At 31.6% G+C, this 10,024-nt stretch overlaps 1 pseudogene; it reads left to right on the plus strand.

Annotated features, from left to right (window-relative positions):
- The first annotated feature begins 7,167 nt into the window (after nt 1–7,167).
- LOC114341226 (uncharacterized) lies at nt 7,168–9,525 on the plus strand (annotated as a pseudogene).
- The last annotated feature ends 499 nt before the right edge of the window (nt 9,526–10,024 follow it).

Here is a 10,024-nt window from a genome sequence, read left to right on the forward strand (position 1 = left end):
GCGAAAATATTTCCTGGCTTCAAATAAGATGGTTACAGTATCGCATGGATGCACTTTCAAATATTTCTTACTTCTTTTGATTCGGATTATTTTAAGGTAATGTATTTATCAAGAAAGAAAGCAACATGTTCTACACGTTCAGCTCAACTATCTGGGTTTGCATCAAGCAGTACTTTACGCGAAGCTACGCTAACCCCGCTAACCAATCAGAAAATTCCACTATCAGATAAAAAATTAAAGACATCAAGGGCTTAATGCCTTACATTTCTGAATCTAGCAGGTACTTTTACGAATGTATTTTTGCTAGACCAGCATAAGCCCAAGCTGTAGATGATGAATATTTACCTGACGAGCACATTTATGAAGATGATATGTAAACACCAGGAATTTACTTGTACATCTTTATTTTTAAGTAGAATATGTATCAGAAATAATTTGTATTAAATTGCCTATGTCAATACACAATTAATAATTTACCTAAAATTTTTATTTCAAGAAATGACTGTCACTCAAAAATACAAAAAAAGAAAAATTTTTGTTAAATTTTTAACTACAACTTATAAACTAATTTATTATCTCGACAAAGTCACATGATCGGTGTCAAAAATATATTGAATAAACTATTTGTACAACAACAAAATTTTAAGGGAGACAAATTTGGCCGTACTGAAAAACATCAAATTTTGACTTAGGCACTTCTTGTACCAAGCCACAGAATTATATTGTACAGTGATTGTAAATAGTGCTTGTGTTAAATACTAAAATAATTAAATAAAATTTAACGTGAAGTAAAACTCCCTGGTGTAGTTGGTATATTTAATAGAAATTAAAAAAAAAATTAAAAATCCAAAAGGATTACGTTCAGAATATTTTCAGACTTATCAGTCCATCATCAGTGAACTCCCTGTCCTTGCTAAATAGCCACAATGCCAAACACTGGTTAAGATGAATGTTCCAACTATATATTATAATTTGCAAAAGAATTTGCCCTAAATTGGAAGCCAATGGATTACTACCTGCAACATGATGCTCTACTATATCACATTAAGAGATTTTTTTAGGTGATTAGGTCTTCATTGAACCACGTTTAGTATGTCAATGGATTGACAACAGTGTTTAAAAAAGTTTAAATCTGACAGTGACGCTTTTTTGGTTCCGGACAAAAAAGACAGACCTAATCTTTGTCTTTCTGCATTTTTACACGATTTATTGTTTTTCTTTTGCATATACAACATATGGTTATGGTCCAGGGGTACACACACACACCAGTTTGTACACACACCATGTAATTGTGCCAATATGTCAATAATACCATGTTCATATCTTTTTTTGATGAAAAATTCGTGCTTGATGTTACCATTCTAAATTTAAATGTGATTAGTTAATTGGAGGACCATTTCCTCAGATCTCCTGCTTTTAACATCAACTTTAATTGCATCACATATAAGTTTCATTTTTTACTTCTTTTTCTCCATACAAACAACTTCTCATGGAACTGCTAACTTGCAGTAAGCAGACTATTATTATTTGATCTACTTCTAAAGGCAGCTTTTCTTTTAGATATTGGACTGATGCTGTTCTGGAAATACAGAACGAAACGTTTCCGAAATTATATGGATTAGCATGAACAACTCAGCTTTTTCTTTCTCCTCTCTTTTGACTGATATCTTCAAGCAGCACAGTGTGCATGGTTTTCCATTCCACTGTCCACTCTACTACTTATTCTGATAGACAGTCGTTGCTCTTATGGATATATGAAAAATAGAAGTAAAATGATAATTTATAATAATAATAATGATATGATATTGTAATGTATTAATAGGGAAAGAAAATAAACATATGTTTAAATAGTAGGTAAAATTTATGTAAAAATGAACAAATTCGGTTAGATGGGCGAATGGACCCTAAGGTCTGCAGTCATACAAACCCAATAAAAAAAAGCAGTACAGTTGTAGTACAGTCGTACTGTAGTATTGTGATGTTATAACCGTGGTAGTACATAGTTGGTCCAGTTTTCCAATCACAAAATTTTGGAACAACAGTAAATAATATAGATATAAAGTTAAAAATGATTTTATTATTTGCTTAGATATTAAAAGTTTAGGAATTTTGTCTTTAAATATTTTGATAAAGACTGTTCACAGGTGCATGTAGTTGTATCTTTTTGCCAGTACGGAGGACGTGATGACTTCTGTAGTAAAATCTGTAATAAACAAAAGGTCATACCGTTAAGATTTGAAGAGAACTACTGACCATTCTGTTCTTTCAGCTAGCTCTGTTCTGGTTATTATTGCGTTCAGGGTTGTCGGAAGCCTATTTGGTTAAAATAATTTAAAAATAAATATAGAAACTAAATTTGTACATAAAATGATTACATTGTTAGTCAGAATAGGTTAAGTCATGTTATTGTCCTGTCAAGTCATTGCGTCAAAGGTTGCAGTGGCACCAGAATTAAATTTGTACACAAAGTACCCTAAAGTTTAGTAAACATTTATGTGTACCTAGCTTTAATACATATTTTAAGATATGAGTTGGTAATTACATTTGTCCTAATGTCAGATGACTTCTGTAGTAAAATCTGTAATAAACAAAAGGTCATACCGTTAAGATTTGAAGAGAACTACTGACCATTCTGTTCTTTCAGCTAGCTCTGTTCTGGTTATTATTGCGTTCAGGGTTGTCGGAAGCCTATTTGGTTAAAATAATTTAAAAATAAATATAGAAACTAAATTTGTACATAAAATGATTACATTGTTAGTCAGAATAGGTTAAGTCATGTTATTGTCCTGTCAAGTCATTGCGTCAAAGGTTGCAGTGGCACCAGAATTAAATTTGTACACAAAGTACCCTAAAGTTTAGTAAACATTTATGTGTACCTAGCTTTAATACATATTTTAAGATATGAGTTGGTAATTACATTTGTCCTAATGTCAGATTTAACTGACATTTCCTTCCAGCAGATGGAATGTAACTGTTGAACTGGTAGGACATCCTACATCTCATAGCGGATTTACACCATACAATTATCTGTAGTAATCTTAGGAATTACAGTGAAACCTCAATAAGTCGGAATTATTACCGGTCGCGATCCAGGTTAGCCGCAGAATATCGTAAAAATTACTAAAATACGCTTTACTTACAAATAAACTAGAGTGTAATTGCAAAAACATGAAATACATACGCACAGTACATCTAAATTACATACTGTTGTATACAGTATTGTTTATTTCTTGGTAAAAAAACTCAGTCAAAATGAAAAAATGTTTGCTTTGTCTGATGAAAATCGGTCCGGATAAGCCGGATTTCCGGGTTATCGGGGACCGACTTATCGGGGTTCCACTGTATTACCTTATTTTTTAAATCAGTTTGGAAATAAGAAGCCAGAAATACTGGCACTAATAGCTTCCTGCATATTTTGTAAAGTTTCTCAGTGAAACTCACATTTTTGCCACATTACATCAGATGGTGGGAAAGAAAAATATTATCAACTATTATTAAAGTAGTAGAATTATTTCACTACATTAAGATAGCTTAGAAGAACTCATTTTACATTCATCAGTTAGCAAAATTCACTAATTTCTTTTATATACACTAGAAATGATGCTAACCTACAACGCAGTAACAATTTACTATTATACTATTTTTAAACTAAGGACTTCGAGTATAATGTGTTTGACATTGAAAATTGAAACGAATGAACTACATAGGAATTCGCTAAAGCGACAAATTTTTACGAAGAAAGTTTATTATGATAAATAAAATTAGCCTGAAAAATATAAGATATTCGAACAATATGTTTATAAGGAAAGATAAAAGAAAATATTTTAAGATGTTGGAAAGAAATTGAAAAATCCAGCATAAAGGACTTATTATATTGGAGACGGAAATGTCTCAATGAAAATTTTTGTTGAGAAATGCCCGTAAATACAAAGAAATGCAAAGATCTTTACTTATGATAAATATGACAATACCAAGAAAAGAATCCTAAAAAGGAAAAATTAAAAATGACTATGGAAAAGAAATTAACTTTTTTTAAATGAATAACCATTTTCAATTTTTTTTATACAAGGAGTATTATTATTCCACGTACACAGGACTAATAAAATTCTTCCTCGTGATAGAGCCCACAACTACTACCATAATGGCATATGGAATTTTTATTGAGTAAACGAATTTCCTCGTGAGAGAGTGAATTATTTTTATACAATGATTTGTGACGACAAGAAAGTCAGTTAAAAAATTATGATGACCTGATATAAGAAGAAAAATAAAAACAAAACAAGTTATATAAATATATTAAAGTAACGGAGTTATATTAAAGGAAAAGAAAATCCCATTTGAGGAAAAAGACAAAAGAATATTGAAAATTAAGACTTAAAAGTTATCATAATGAAGGACAAGTTATTAAGGATAAGTTAAAGAATATTTAACGACAAAATGATATTGGAAAAATCGAATATTTGAAGAGAATTCTGTACCTACAGTACAAAGTACTATTTAAGAATACTTTGTATGGCTTCAAGTAACATAAATATTAGTATAATATATAAAATAACTTTAAATTTATACCTATTTAATTCGAATGAGGTCATGTAAGACTGTATTTCAATTAGAGAAATAGAGATTATTTTTGTTACGTAAAAGTGACTATTCGCGTGAAGAAACTGAACTTCTATTTAATTAGTAACAAAAATTTAGATTAACTATTTAGCTATTGTAGGTTTTTCTCATTAGTAGTTTTTATGTAAATATTTTAATGGACGTCCGTCCAGACATAATATTAATTAGTCAGCAATTGCAAGCTGAAATTTTCTTTATGTTTATAGGAGATTTTCATGATATTTCAGGAGATTTCCATTATATTTCAGGAAATTTTCATGATAGTTTTTTAACAAAATATGGTCTATTTTTATTACCACTTTCTTTCGATTTTCTTTCATAATTGAATGCTGAATTTTTTTTGATACCGACAATAAGATTTCCTATTTCAATTTTTTAATACTGTCGAATTTTAGTATAAATATGATTTGTTGTTTTATGATGATGAGTTAATGAGATAACTGATTGTTTTTAATATATTAGAAGAATAATTAATTAAAGACAATTAAGACAATAAAAACCAACTCTAAAAACCAACCAAGGTACAAAATGAAGATCAGAAGATTTTAACATACCCATTTTTTGTTTTGAAGTAATCCTATTCTCAACTAAGGGGCTAAGGGGGAGCAGTAGGTTCAAATAGGAATTTAGGGATGCGAGAAGTGGAAGAAGATTTTAGAGACGCACAACTATCCATTTTGTCTTTTTGGAACTAACCTTCTCACGACTAAGGATGTGCAAAAGGACCGGAAGCAAATGCAAGGGAATAAAATTGCGAAAAAACTACCCACCAAGTAGGTAAGGGTTAGAAAATGAAGAATTTATGAAGTAAATGATATATAAATGAAGAATTATGAAAAATGATGTGAATATATTATGAAGGAAGATATATGAAATATGAAGTAATTGATGTAATGAAGAAATATGAATAATAATAAGAAGAAGAAGAATTATGTTTAATAGTACACTATGAAGAAAGTACTAAGTATCAAGAAAATGAAGAAATATGTAATTATTGTGAAGTACCAGACAAGAAGAAGAAAAGAAGAAAAAAAGAGATAATTTCTAATAGACGAATATGTAAAATTTGAGAACATCAAAATATTTGTCTTAAAGGTCTAGTAAAGAAGCAGAATTAACAAGAAAGTTCAAATGTAGGAGTTGTAATTTTTTTTAAACCTCTGAAATCAAAGTAAAGTATAAAATACAATTTCTGAGTATAGATTTTCGCGAGTCATAAGAAAAGAAATAACTAAGAATAGACGATGTTTGATAATTAGTGAAATAAATTGTATATATTTGTAAATTTCGTTTATATATTTTTTTTGTAAAAATTTGTATAAATCTATACATATAACGTAATCAGTTGATGATGATAGTAAGAAACTTTTCTTCTCTTCGGGGAGGAAAAAGGAAGCACGGTACATGGCTCACAAAATTTTCTTTCTAAGGGGGATGATATAATGGGATTTATCTTATTATTAAGATCTTTTAAAAATTCTTAAATTAACTAAAGTATTCGTTAGATGTTTATTTATAAAACAATAAACAGCACGCATATTTGTTATAATTGCAAAGTAGAACACCTTAGCTAAAGTCCACGTTTTGCTGAGATCAACAAGGTTGACTATTCATTTGACACAGTAACGGAGAATATATACAAACATATTTACATAACGAAGTATTTGATAAATATGGTAACACGGTCAGATTGGAACATTAGTGGGTCAGTCGAATTAGTTAGGTTTGGGAGGTTGCTGCCGTTAGTGCAGAATAATGTAATCACCTATCAACTGAATACATTTATATGGTATTACTTCAATCAAATAAAGTAGTTATGAGCACATAGTGTATGAAGAATTCAAAAAATAAATGAAGAATTCAACAGAGAAATTATTTTAAATTTTGATAAAATGATTAATACAAAAAAAAAATTGGATCAATAAACTTAATAATTTTATGCCTGGTTGCACCAACAGATCTTAAGCTTAAGACGTGCCTTAAGCTCAGCTTACGAAAAATATGCGATGCACGATTGAGTTTTAGATCAATTTCTAGCTTGCCACAATGGACTGCATCTTAAACTTTGTCTCAGTTATGACGTGCTTAGATAATAATCGAAAACTATGGTGCAACGTAAGTGAGATTTAAGGCGGCCCTATCGATAAGCTGAGCTGGGCTTAGCACACTACGCAGCAGCACTTATGTCCGGATTACACGAGGCTAGTTTTTCAAGATAGTATAGCAAGCTGGCGCTTTTAAACTAGCAAGCTGGCGCTTTTAAACTAGCAAGCTAGTATTACTAGCTTCATGTATACAGAACTAGCTTCGCGTGTAGGCTAGTAAGCTAGTGAGAAAGACAGTAAGCCAGTGTCTTAAGCTAGGAGAGTTTACTAACATGGAGTTCTATTTTGTTAAGCTACTTGCTTCTCCCTCTACTGGTTTTACTATCCTGGCTTGTGTATCACCCTCGTCTGGCCGGCAAAGCTAGTGTTTTCGAACGGCAAGTGCGTAGTGTCAACCTGTTTTATTTTTTCAAAGAGATAACCACGTGCTTCTAAATCTAATATGCCAAAATTAAGTGCCGAGATTAATTTAAAGTTTGTACAAATGTATCGTGAGGAAGAATGTTTGTGGAACGCCACTATTCGATCATATAAAGATAAGTGTATTAGTGATTCAGCACTACAATAAATATGTGGCAAATTATTTATTAGACTCGGCTTAGAAATGTCTATCAAAGACATAAAAATGAAGATAAAAAATTTACGAGCAACTTACTGTCAGAAACTGTCAAAAATTGAAAAATCAACCAGGTCTGGAGCAGGTTCCAAGGACGAGTATAAGTCAAAATTAAACTGGTTCGATGAAATGCAGTTTTATTAAATGTGTACCAATGAAAAGGAAAAGAACGGTAAGTAAGATTGCATTATTTATTTATTCACAGTAAAGAAAATGGGTGTCAACACAGGGAAATTTTGAAAAGCAAAGTGATTTCTCTATAGCGCGCACATAAATAAATGATCAAGAAATCATTTTTAATTGCTAAGGCACCGCACCATCATTGTTAAAGTACGTTTTAAAAGTATCTCTTCTTGTCATAGCTGACATCGAAGAATGATTGCTCACTTGTTGACATAAGCCTTCAAGTCCTGCAGTTTCTATTTTCGAAGAGACATGGGAGATATTTCCTGCATCAATATCTTCCTGGTCGACATCACGGCTGATTAAATAATTTCGATTCTTTTCTTAACCAATTATCTAAAGCGCATGCTGCCAATACAATTTTGTCGACCGTTTCTACATTGGTTGCAATTGGTTTTTGGAATACACGAAATCGGCTTACCATTATACCAAAGGCATTTTCCACTATTCATCTCGCTCTAGCATTTGTCGGTATTTGTAAACTTTCTGTTCCAATGTTAAATTGTCACCAGGTAAGGTTTCATAATATAGGTTTTTAATGACAATGCGGCATCCGCAACAATCACTCCACCCTCTGGTAAAAGATTATTCTCCAGTTTGTTATATATGGAGCAATTTTTAAATACACTTCCATCTGATGCCATTCCACAAGCCCCAACATCAAGAAAACGAAAATAATAGTCATCATCTACTAACATCATCATTTGAATATGTTTTACATCAATGGCACCATAGCATAAAGGAAAATTCCATCTCTTTTTAAAGCCATTTTCTATTTCGGCCCATTCTTCGTCATTATTTGGTATCTAAAAAAAAATAACAATATACCTATTTATTATAATTATTACTAAAGTGTTTTTTTTTGTTGTTGTAGGACAGTCAAGAATCAGCAATAGGTGAAGAGCAAGAAGAGCCAAGCCAAGAGCCATTGGTGACCAATTTTGACAGGCAGATCGCAAAAAAATTGATTTTGCGGTGGACATCAAAACTCGTCACTAGATCATACGAAACAAATAATTCAAAAATATTTAATTAGCTTATGTGTTTCACGAGGTAACAACGTCGAGTTTTTTATTTTTAATGATTTTTGAATTTTTGGTATCACTCAGAAGTCAAAAATACGAAATTTTTGGTAACAATTTTGTGAAAATCAACAGATCTTTTTTAGTTGAAAAAAAAATAAGCACAAAACGAAAAATATCTCGACGTTGTTACCTCATGAAATGTCTAAAGAAAATATATGCAAAATTTCATGTAGATCGGTCAAGTAGTTTTTCAGTTACAATGTCCACCGCATCTGAAAAAGCAATTTTGAGAAAAATGCGTTTAAAGTTTTGACAACTGCATCTTCATCTTAGTTGTCTGCCAAATCGTGAGGTAATGCACATTGGAATATGTTTTTTGACTCGCGGAGTGATCTACAAAAGAGAAGGCGAACAGTTGTTTAACGTTTCTTACTACGCTCAAGCGTGCTGGCGCGAACCCGCTTCAAAGCGAGTCGAAAATAGGGATATTCAACACGCTGTATCTCTTGGCAATCGTACTCCGATCAATCTGAAAATTTCAGAGAGTATTCTTGAAAGTACGCACTTTTATTTGAAATAACAAAAAAAATTAAATATTTCAAACCATACCCCCACCCCCTAAATAGTACACCTACGGGTGAGCATTCTACACCACACGAAAATGAGCATGATATTTTTGTAACCTTTCAAACTTTGTTTGAGTAACCAACTATCTATTGCACGAGCTATTATGGCTCGGGACAACATCAATGCCATATTATCTCAGTCTCGCATGGAAGATCTGAACTACGTAAACACCACATTTACATACCAGACGCCTAGTAGTCATTGCTCTTTAGATTCACACACAACAATTAATACTCTACCATTGCCACTTAAATCAAGAGATTCGGATTTCTCAATAATTACAGAAAATGAAGCTAATAATTATCCTAATTATGAGAATCCTATTGCGTTTGCATTGCGCAATGCATAATTTTTTTGTTATCATATTTTTAATTTTGCGATAAATAAACACAAATATAAAGTTATCATTAGTACTAACCTTTATGTTTTCTTTCAATGCCTTGCAAGATTTCTTCACATACCTCTGGTATGAATTTAGATATGGAACACCTTCAAACCCGATAAGCCTTCACGAAAAAGTATCCAAAAATAAACCAAAGAACCATCTAGAACATTACCATCACCATCAACATCACCATCTAGTTCTCGTGCAATAATGGAAATCCAGCGCTACTTGGAAGATGATATCATAGCAACAAATGCCAATCCATTGGCATTTTGGAAAAACAATCAATATAATTTTCTATACCTGAGTAAGTTCGTTAGACAGAAATGTGCCCTTGCTACTTCTGTGCCTTGCGAAAGGCAATTTTCAGATGCTGAATATGTACTAGGTAACCGCCGCACTAGACTAAGTCATGAAAATTTGAGCAAAATTTATTTTTAAAGACCTATAAATTAATGGAATA

This window comes from Diabrotica virgifera, chromosome 9 (assembly GCF_917563875.1).
Source record: "Diabrotica virgifera virgifera chromosome 9, PGI_DIABVI_V3a".
NCBI lineage: Eukaryota > Metazoa > Arthropoda > Insecta > Coleoptera > Chrysomelidae > Diabrotica > Diabrotica virgifera.